At 39.3% G+C, this 11,269-nt stretch overlaps 1 protein-coding gene across 2 annotated transcripts in view; it reads right to left on the reverse strand.

Annotated features, from left to right (window-relative positions):
* PIP4K2A (phosphatidylinositol-5-phosphate 4-kinase type 2 alpha) overlaps positions 1-11,269 on the reverse strand; it is a 212,579-nt gene that overhangs the window by 190,592 nt on the left and 10,718 nt on the right. The gene's annotated exons all lie outside the window — the stretch shown is intronic.

Genomic DNA, 11,269 nt, shown 5'->3' on the forward strand with positions numbered 1-11,269 from the left:
AGACTAGAATACAAGATGTATCTGAGGTTCCTTCCATCTCTAAATCTGTGGCCCCTCTTCACTTCTACCTCTCCCCCAAAATTTCCTAGGATGCAAAACCCATCAAGCTTCCCCCCTTTCTTTGTATTCCACAGAATGGAGCACACTGCTAAGGCTGGGTGACAGGGAAAGACCCTCAACAATCTGTTTTTGTCAAGGAGTTCATATTCTGTCCCAGTTCCTCCTCCACCTCACTAAACCTTTGCTTTCCCACTTGGAGATAGCTTGATCAGGACACTACTATTTCTCCCAACTTACAAAGTCTATTCCAACAGACTTTGATTAATTCCAATAGAAAGCTAAGTGTCACAATGCAAAAGTAGAGGGAGGCGAGGCTGGACTGGTAAAGCCCACGGAGGAGAGCAGAGGTTCTTAAACTGGTGGCCAGGGTCAATCTCAGTAGAAGTGCGAGACTGGACGGGGGGGAAATTACATCTTGATTTTCACTGCACTTTATTTTTTCTGTATTTTATTGTAAGCATTTAAAAACACTGTTATGAGAAGGGGACAGTCATGTTCACTAGATGGCCAAAAGGATTCATAACACAAAAAAAGGGTTAACAACCCCAGAAGAGAGGTAGATTACCATGCCTTGCACACAAATGAGCAGGTACAACCCTAGGTGGAGAAGGAAGGCAGAAAGGGAGAAAAGTGTGAAAGGAATCCACCTATCCATGAAAAGTCTACTTAAATTCTGGGGTCTAAGGGGCGGCTGGGTGGCGCAGTGAGTGGAGCACTGGCCCTGGAGTCAGGAGGACCTGAGTTCATATCTGACCTCAGACACTTAACAAAGAAATTAGCTGTGTGACCCTGGGCAAGTCACTTAACCCCAATTGCCCTCCAGAAAGCCAAAAACAACTGTCTCTAAAACAGGTGGGAAGGAATAATTTTTCAGCATACACTTAAGTTTTTCCCTCCTTCTAAAGAGATATAATTTTAGTGATAGTTTAAGTTGGATCTCCTTTTAGTCCCTTTAATAATTCTTCAGTGAACATAACTGATGAGCATTGAACTAAAAGGGAATAAAACAAGGGAAACAAAAGATGTAGATCATGTAAAGGTTAGATATTCAACCTTTAAGGAAGAATTTATTTGAATTAAATTACAGCACAATTTTCTTTCCTCTCCCTCCCCCCAAGGGGCTATAGAGAAATCACTGAACACAACAAGTGCCAGAGCTTCAAGTACAGGAAGTAAGCAATCCCCTAGGACACAACACCAGGGAAAAATGTGGAAGGAAAGGGTAAGATAAGGGATGATTTTCAACATGGCATTTTGTAAATACACAAGTTTAATGCTAGAAAAATCAACATTCCATGGCACACAGGTACTCTGGAATAAATCAAAATCATTGTGGGACATGGAAGTCTCAAGGCCTCTGATGGACAATAACAGATGAGGTATTTAACTTTCAAAGTTGGGTAGGGTGAAAGAAATGTCTTAATTCCAGCTGAGGCCAACACCCTCATTTTATAGGGTGGAAAGGAAGCCTAAAAAAATGGGAAGAATTATTGCCCAAAGTCTCCCAGCCAGTTAATGGTAAATTTGGGACTAGAATCCAAGCTTTGGCATTTCTAGCCCACAATTCTTTTCACCACATCATATTTCCTCCTATTATTGTTTAAAAGTATCACATTAAAACCTGATGTTACTTGTTCATCTTTGTATTTCCTAAGTATTAACAAAAAAGGGAGAAGGAATGTGGCATGGGAGCTCATGAACTGGCCTCCATGGGGCAGCCGGGTGGCACAGTAAAAAGACCACCGGCCCTGGAGTCAGGAGGACCTAAGTTCAAATCCAGCCTCAGACACTTAACACAAAAACTAGCTATATGACCTTGGGCAAGTCACTTATCCCCAATTGCCCTCCAAAAAGCAAAAAAAAAGAAAGAAATTGGCCTCCATGTCAGGAAAACCTAGATCTCAGCCTCCACTATATACTATTTGACCCTGGGCAAATCACTAGTTCAGCTTTCCAGGCAACCCTCAAAAGACTATAAATTGCAGAAAATGCACAGATTTGCATTGGTAGAATAAGTATCTTAACAGAAGTTACCTCCACTGATAAAATCATAGGCCTGATCAAAAACAGAAAATAGAAAAATATTTTATTGTATGCTAAATGCATAACCATTCTGCAAACCCTATAGAAAATACAAACCAAGATCAACTCATATTTTACCAAAAGACAGTGGGTCAAAATTTTCTACCCACAAAAATAAGATATAAGTTAAATTTCCATTATCTTCTTTTTAAAGGATTCTTCTGAAAGACTATTATCTTTAATAACAAGTGAAAACAGATGAACTGCTTTATCAATAGGTATGCACTTATTTATTGGGGTCAGCAAATGTCAAGACAAGTAATGAGTAAGACAGAAAAGGTTAATATAATAGTGAATCACTCCAAAAAATCTTCTTCATGAACAAGGTAAAGAAATCAATGAGATAAGTTAGGCTCCTCTAACAAGAGATGACACTTATTAACAAATGACCTTTCAATATCTGTATACAGTGACTTGTGCCTTACTAGAAAACAATATAAAATCATCGGGATAACACGAGCAGGACATAAAATACCAGATTATCATCTAGGTTTGAATATAAAACATATGGTTAAGAGAATGCCAAAGTATGAGCAAATATCAGCAAATTCCTAGGGGAGAACAATCCATTTTCCTAATCTAAATTCTTTTTTTCATGAAACCATGGCAGAATAAATGAAGTCCATCTCTTCCAGGACTGAAACAGATTTTTCTATACTTTGAATGTTCATCTTCCATAGGACTAATTATACTTTTTTCTATTAACCTTTTAGTTAAAATGTCACAATGAGTATTTTCTCTTTTTTAAATAGTGATAATTTTTCATGGTTATTACTTTTAATGAGTTGGTAAATGTTATTTTTTAGCATTGAAGAGGGTAAATTTTTTTTCATGTAGACGGATAAATATATAGCTCAGCTTCGAAGATGTTTCAAGAATTCAACTCAGTAGTAGGACTTTATAATCAGATAAGGATCACTGGATTTAGAGCTAATAAGGGATCTCAGAGATCATATGGACAAACTTTCTCATTTTATATGCTAGGAAATTGAGGCCCAGAAGTGTCATGCTAAATTTTTTTTGCCTAAGGCCATGCTAAGTTTTCTTCTAACATTTTATTTAAATGTATGTATTTTAAACATGTTTTAGGAATGTGACAATATCCTGTCTTAAATCAGAAGAGATCATGCTGATTTTATTATTACAATGCTCTTAATATTTAGCACATAATGAAAAAGTAATATACAAAAAAAATAGTTTGTGGGGGTGGTTTTTGCAAAACAAACAAAAAACCCACACACATTTAAACACTATTCTGCAACTGCTTGCGGCTGTCTAAAAAGTGAAATATTAACAAATAACCTCTTTAGTGGATATTTTTGAGTAGTTAGCTAGAAAGTATCTTTCATAGTTTTTAAAAAACTGTTAAAATATACTTCACATTTTTCCAGGGTCCTGAATTTCCCCAATTAGTAATACAAATGGATATAGAAAATACTATACATTTTCGTATTTTCCATTTTAATATATATCTCTCTTATGTGAACAGCTGCCCAGCAAGGAGGCCATAGCAAGTCCTCTTCCCTTCCTTCAAGTCATCCTATACCTGTCTCACCCTTGCTGCTTCATATCTGACCCTATAGCAAGAATTCTTAACCTGAGGTCCACCAAATTGCTTTAATTTTTTAATATTTGATAAATATTTCAATATAATTTGTTTTCCTTTGAAATTCTATGTATGCTATACATTGAAAGACATTCTAAGTACACAAGTTTTATCAGACTACCAGAGGAGTCCATAAGACAAAAAAAAAAAAAGGTTAAGAACCTGGCCCTACTGACAGTTTGTGGGAAATAGTTTGAGGAAGGAATACCTATTGATAACCATTCCCATTTCATCCCTTAAGAACAGAAGTGGGGGCAGCCAGGTAGCACAGCAAGTAAGAGCACCAGCTCCAGTGTCAGGATGACCTGGGGATCAAATCTGGGCTCAGACACTTAGCACCCACCCAGAAACACCTGGCCGTGTAACCTTGAGCAAGTTACTTAACCCCAATTGCTTAAAAAAAAAAAAAACCGAAGTGGAAAGAGAAAAAAGGAAAACTAGAAGATGGGAGGAACACTTAACCCTGATTGCTTAGAAAAAAAAAACCGAAGTGGAAAGAGAAAATAGGAAAACTAGAAGATGGGAGGAACAAAGGAGAACACAAATCCTAAAGATCTTCACACCACCCCTGCTGTCCCTGGGCCTTACACTTCACTTTGGGGGTTCCATGCCCTGATCCCCTGGAGCCTTATCTGGTTTAAAGCTTTGAGAATACCCACTCCTATGGACAAAACCGGCTCTTTTATCATCTCCCTCTCTCCTTAATCTTCAATCTCTCTATCCATTGGAGCCTTCTCAGTTGCTTATAAATATCTCAGTTGCTTATAAATATTAAATATATCTTACCCAGCCTCCATCCTTTAAAAAATCCTCATTTGATCCTACCATCTCTGCAACTATCATCCTATATGTCTCATCTCTTTGGTGGAACTCCTTGAAGAAAGCCATTTGCCCCTTCACATCCTTTCTTCTCACTCAGTTCTGAATTTTCTGCAATCTGGCTTCCATTCTCTTCATGCAAGTCAAACTGCTCTCTCCAAAGTCACCTCTTAAGTGAAAAACACTGTCTTTTTTACATTCTCATACCTCTCTATTGCCTTTGTCACTGTGGATCACCCTCTTCTCCTGGGCACCCTCTCCTCTAATTTTTCAAGATATAGTTCTTTCGGGGTTTTCTTCCTACCTGTCTGACCACTCCTCAGTCTCCTTAGGTAGTTCAGAATCCAGGTCATTTCCTGGATATTTCCCAAGGCTCAGTCCTGGGCCCTTGCCTCTTTCTACCCTATACTATCTTACTTGATGATCTCACCAGGTCATCTCTATCTATGCAGGTGATTCCTAGATCTATGTACCCAGCCTTCTGAGGTATCCAGCATTACCAACTGCTTCTTGAATATCTGAAACTGAATATCCCGTAGATAACTCAAACTCCATATATCCAAAAAAGAACTCCTCTTTCCCACAAAAAAACCCTTCCCTTTCCCCACCTTTTCTATTACTACTGAGGCCACCATCATCCTATCCTCCCTGTCATCCTGGTTCAGAGCTTCGGTGCTGCCCTCAAATTCTCTTCAGTATTTTCTGATCTGTTTCTAAGTCTTGTTAGGTCTACCTTCACAATGTATCTCATATATGTCCCCTTTTTTCTACTCACATATCCCTGGGTCAATTCTCTCCAATTCATCCTCCATTCAGCATAGGCATGACCATGTAACACTCTCCCCATCCTCCCCACCCCCAACAAACTCTAGTTGTTCCAAGATCAAATATAAAATTCTGTTTAGCTCTTAAAGTCATGCACAACCCAGTTCCTTCCTATCTTTCCAGTCTTACTACATTTTACTCCCTTCTACATACTCTGCCCCAGTCTCTTCCCATCTCTCACACATGACACTCCCATTGTCCTACTCTATGCCTCTACACACTGGCTGGCTGTCCCAAGTCTGAAATTCTCTCCCTCCTCACCTAGGTCTCTTGGATTCTTTCAAGACTCACCTCAAATCCCACTTTTTATAAAAGACCTTTCCAGGGCCCTTCCTTGGCATGCTCCCACCCCCCACACCACATTACTGATTACCTTCCATTTATATCCTTTATATCTTGTAGGTACACAGTGATTATCTCCCCAATAAGAACATGAATCCCTTGGAAGCAGAGACCTGGTTTTTTAAGATTTTCATATCCCATAACCCTTAGCACAGTGTCTTAACATATAGAAGGGCTTACTTCTAAACGCTTGTTGATTGACTGAATGAATACAAAAGAAAGATCATAGTGATTTGAAAATGGTCAAGTGATCTAGGTTCTATCCCCAACTTTTTCACTAGCAGAAAATTACTGGCCTCTCTGGTTGTCACTGGTTTGAATTAGATAATGGTCTTTAATGCCTTTTCTAGCTCCAACATTCTATCATTATGAACTCAAGTGGGAAGTCTGAATATTTTCCCCACAGAAAGTTTTATATGTCTATATATTTATGTGTTTATATGCATACTAATCATACCAAATTTAATACTAATATTACCAAACTTAACAATTACATTATATAAGTAGAACACGGAATACAGCAATAGCAGGGAAAGTCCTGGACTAATAATCAGAAAACCTCAGCTTTAGCCTCAACTCACAACTTACCAAGTAGGAGACCTTAAACAAATTGCTGGGTCTAAATTTCCTCATCTGAAAAATCTGATAGTACCACCTGCCCTACTAAGCTAGTCTGAGTCTCAAATGAGATAACCTATGGTATTATTAACAAATTCATTTTGAGTGAAATAGGCTTTAGGAATGGCCTAGAAACTCTGCCACCAATTATGAGATTATCAATATAGGAAAATGCATCATACTAAAAAGTTGCAAACTAACTGCAACTATTCAGAAAAGGACCTGTCTGTAAGCAGGGGGCTTCTTTTGGTTAGGGCAAGAGTAGCAATAATGATGAAAAATTTAAAAGAAAAAGACCAATGAAACACTTTCTGAAATGCACAGGACCAGAAGGAAACATTTAGATAAGAAGGATGGTTTTGCAAGTAACATGCAGAATTTGTTACATACTTTTCTAAGTAAGTGGAATGAAATGGAGATTCATAGTTTCATACAGCATCTTGTTTTTGTGTTCTACTGTGTTGAGAAATGTTCTTTGTTGGTGTTAAGTTTGGGATAAAAAGTTTAAAAAGGTAACCTGAGGGTTGGAATTATAAAACTCCAGAATGAATCTGTTTAATTTGGCCAATATAAGTTAGACCACTTTTCATTACTGGCCTTCACCCCTGACTGGAGTGCTGCTTCCCTCCTCTCATTCCCCCCATCCACCCACCCCAATAGACTCTTTAACTTTTACTTGCTGATACACCCACACTTCCATTTTCCTCTTGAAGCATACCATTCAGTTTGCTAGTCTAGAGCAGAAGTCATGAACTGGAACATAAGAAACAGAAGCATAAAGAGCAAAGTTGATGGCCAGCACAGTGAGGGGAAGGAGGGGAGACACCTCAGACACAAAGCTAAGTCAAGGAAGAGACCTTGTGACACAAGCCCTGAGGAGGTAACTCTAGGATAAGACAAAGCTAGAGAAACTAGCTGCCACTTCTTTCATAACTATTCTGGCTAACCAGGTACTGCACCCCAATTTCTCCCTGACAAAGGAATACAAGTGCTCTCTCGTTGTCCCTTAAATTTTAATGCCTTAGCCATTTTTGCCATACCACAGACCCCACTCTATGGAGAGTCAAAGTTTGTTAAGGCATCCTGTGGAATGTCTGGCAGCATTTGAAATAAAGATATAGGTGGAAACCAGTGAAGGATTGTACAAAGTTGGGAGTGAGTAGCATAACCCCAACCATAACTGAGGCAGCTGATTTTAAATGCTGTTTGGAGCAGATTAGGAAGTATGGGAAACAGGAGATGGGCTATCAGGCAGTCACTGTAGGAGTATTTTTCAAGGTAATTAACACCCAGACTAGAGGAGATATGGAAATGCAAAGGAAGAAAAAGGTCAAGGTTACAAGGAGACAGCTGAAAAAACTTAGCAACAAATAGACTGTTAGAATCAGAGGAAGGGAGAAAAGTTAAAGCTGATTTCAAGATCATATGCATGGCAGCAAAAGTATGAGTATGGTAATAAGAATGGTGAAGAATTTCAGAAAGGGAAATGACTGAGGAAGGTAAGATATAAAAATCTCTCATCTAAGGAGGTCTGCTTGAAACTTTCATCTACATGAAAGGATTCCAGTTTAGATATACTAAATGCTTTTGACTGATTAAATGATTACAAAAGAAAGATCATAGTGATTTGAAAATAATCAAGTGACCTAGGTTCTAGCCCCAACTTTTTCACTAGTGGCAAATTACTGGCCTCTCTGGTTGTCACTGGTTTGAATTAGTTTGAATTGGCTTGGTCTTTAATAGCTTTTCTAGCTCCAACATTCTATCACAACTAACTAGACCAATGGTTGTCAAACTTTTTGGTTTCAGGACCCCTTTACATTCTTAAGACCCTACTCCCCTAAAGAGTTTTTTTTATGTGGGTTCTATCACTATTCGGGCCCAGCGCCCCAGTGGCCCAATGGATAAAATGCTGGGCTTGGAGTCAGCAAGACTCATCTTCGTAAATTCAAATGTGGCCTCAAATGTTTACTAGCTGTGTGACCCTGAGCAAGTCACTTAACACAATTTGGTTAAGTTTCCTCATCTGTAAAACGAGCTAGCTACCCTTCCATTATCTTTGCCAAGAAAACTCCAAATGGGGTCACAAAGAATGGGATGTGACTGAATGACAAAATATTATTATGAAAATAGTTTTTGGGGGCGGCTAGGTGGCACAATGAATAGAGCACTGGCCCTGAAGTCAGGAAGACCTGAGTTCAAATCTGGCCTCAGACATTTAACTTTTCTAAAAACTAGCCATGTGACCTTGGGCAAGTTACTTAACCCCAACTGCCCTCCAAAAGGCCAAAAAAAAAATATAGTTTTGACCTCACACACCTGGACTTCCTAAAAGAGTCTCTGGGGGCTCCCAGTGGCCCCCAGACCACATATTGAAAAACACTGAACTAAACTATATATAAGATAAACTTTTCAGCCTCGGGTTCCAAGATTCTGCATATCATTTGCTTTATAAGAGGATTCAAGACGGGGTCCCTTTCTGTTCAAATTTGGGAAAATAAGGAGTAGTTACATGGCCAGCAATTCAATCCTATATGTGTGTGTATGTATATATACATATGTATATGTGTGTGTATTATGTATGTATGTATTATGTGCAAAGAGCCTGGCTAGGCTTTGGGAATATAAAGACAAAATTATTATTCAAATCTATGACTAAAAGTATTCTGACTTAATTTTTTAGAATTCTGGCTTATACTTTTTAATCAAAAGAAAAAACTAGCACCACTACTTTTCAAAACAAAACAAAACCACAAGTCAGATCCATACATCAAAGCCCAGAGAGCAGTCTTTGATCCTCAGGGATAAAGTTTGTACATTCGCATGGCTCCCCAGGGAACACTACCCACTCACCTCAACCAGATCCTCAGAGATGGCAGCAATAGAAAAGGCAGTGGCAGAGTCTCTCTGATAGAAAGATGGTAGCAACTAAGAGAGCTTGGGGTAAGTCAGTAAGAAATACCTAGGTCCTGGATATGGTCAACTGTGGGACAGGGAACTCTATGGCCTCAGAAGAGAGGACTGCGTGAGTACAATGGAAGAAGTGACTAGAATTCCAGACCTAACCTTCTTGAGGGGTGGGGAGGGCATGCAAGCACCCAAGCTAAGAAAGGTTTGGATGTTAAAAACCCCCTACCACATCCTCCCCCCCAAAAAAACCCCAACCATAACACATTTGGCCCTTGGACAGTAGTAGACCAACCCTATCCAAGAGAAAAATGGGGATAAAATGGATAGTTGAATCACACACCTATACCTAGCTTCCTATAAGGTGGAGGGGAAATTTTAGACAGTCTGAATTTCCTGGTCATAATGGAGGAGAGAAAGAACTTGCACTTCTACCATGAGTTATTCAGAATTGTGAAGAAGTGACTAACTTTTAAACCTATTTTCATTTTAAATAACCACTAATTTGGGCCTTATAAAAACTGGCAACCATAATTACTTCTATCACAATAAAATGCTTCCATATAAAAGGGGAGAAAAATTCAGCCAGATAGCTTTGGATTGCCAGCAAGCTCTCTCCCATCTTCATAAAGGATTATGGATCCTTTTCTATTGTTTCTTAAGGTTCTTCCAGAATGCCAAGAAGTAATTGTTACACTATTTGATGAATGAGAACTTGCCTGTTTTTATGATTTACCAAATAGTTAAAAATGGTTATATAAATGAAGACTTTTAGCTACATTATAAGAATATCTAAAAATCAGTCAGTTGATTCCTGCTGAAAGGAAAAACTATTCTAAATAATGTTTTCTCATGAACCACAGAAACCTAGCAGATGTTTGACCTCTCAGAAGAAAAAAGCTACATATTTCCCAAATGAAATATTTTAAAATATTTTTCAGGATACCTCATGATATAGGTCATTCCTAGGCCAAACTTCAAAAACAGGTATGGTTTACAGTATCGTCCCTCTTCTCTTTCTGTTGCCCCTCTCTAGAACCTTATTATCAATATTTCGGGTGAAGTTGGAAACCCCTAAGCACATGAAGATTTCCCCTGGTATGGGCAAATGAGAACAGTTTGTTCCAATGGCCGTGAAGGTGGCTGAAGCAGGTGCTGTGGAACTTAAGAGCTTGGTCAGACATCGAAGATGCCAAAGCCATCCACTCCATCACAGACCATAGCCAGTCTTCTTGACTTTTGTCCTGCTACTGAACTCTGATGACCCTGGAAGAGACAGTGAGGCTGACAACTTTGCGGAACTCTGCCTCACTTAAATCCAATCCACATGTATGTCAAGACCTCACCTGTGATGTCCTGGTCCTCCTCAAAAACCAAGGATAACAACCACCAGTGTTTTCCATGCTCCAAATTACCTATTCATGCTCTTGTACCTTCCTCTCTCAACGCTGTGATAGTAATGGCAATTAAAGATTCCCCTGTATTGGCTTGGTTTTCAAATTGATTGTGTTAAAACCCAGAGTTTGTTAATCCCACCTGTGGGATGGACTTGTTGATGTGAAAAGAAAGTCCTGAATTGGGAGGAGCTGGTGATGTAGATTTGGAGAGACACTAGAGAGAGGCGGAAGATTTTTTTTGGAAGCAGCACCTCGTGGAGAGAGAGAGAGACTAAGAGGATTGCTGGTGGCCGCTTTGAATTGCCCTGGACTTTTGAGACCTGTCCCCTGAGCTGCCAAGGACTGAGGAGACATGGCTGTTTTGCTGGTACTTTGTCTGTCTGTTTTGATGTTATTTTGCCAGATTTGTCCACTGGTGAAAGACTGTCCTGTTGAAGAAGTCCTGGAACCTGGCATTTGGTTAAGAAGGCCTGAGACTGTCCTGCAGACAGAGAGTGAATACTGTCTACTGGTGAGGGACAGTACTGTTGTTGCAGGGGTCTGGAGACTGTCCTGCAGACAGAATGAATACTGTCCACTGGTGAGGGACAGTACTGTTGTTGCAGGGGTCTGG

This window comes from Petaurus breviceps, unplaced genomic scaffold (genome assembly GCF_028583685.1).
Source record: "Petaurus breviceps papuanus isolate PSGF00001 unplaced genomic scaffold, PetGlider_PUasm1.0 178, whole genome shotgun sequence".
Classification (NCBI taxonomy): domain Eukaryota; kingdom Metazoa; phylum Chordata; class Mammalia; order Diprotodontia; family Petauridae; genus Petaurus; species Petaurus breviceps.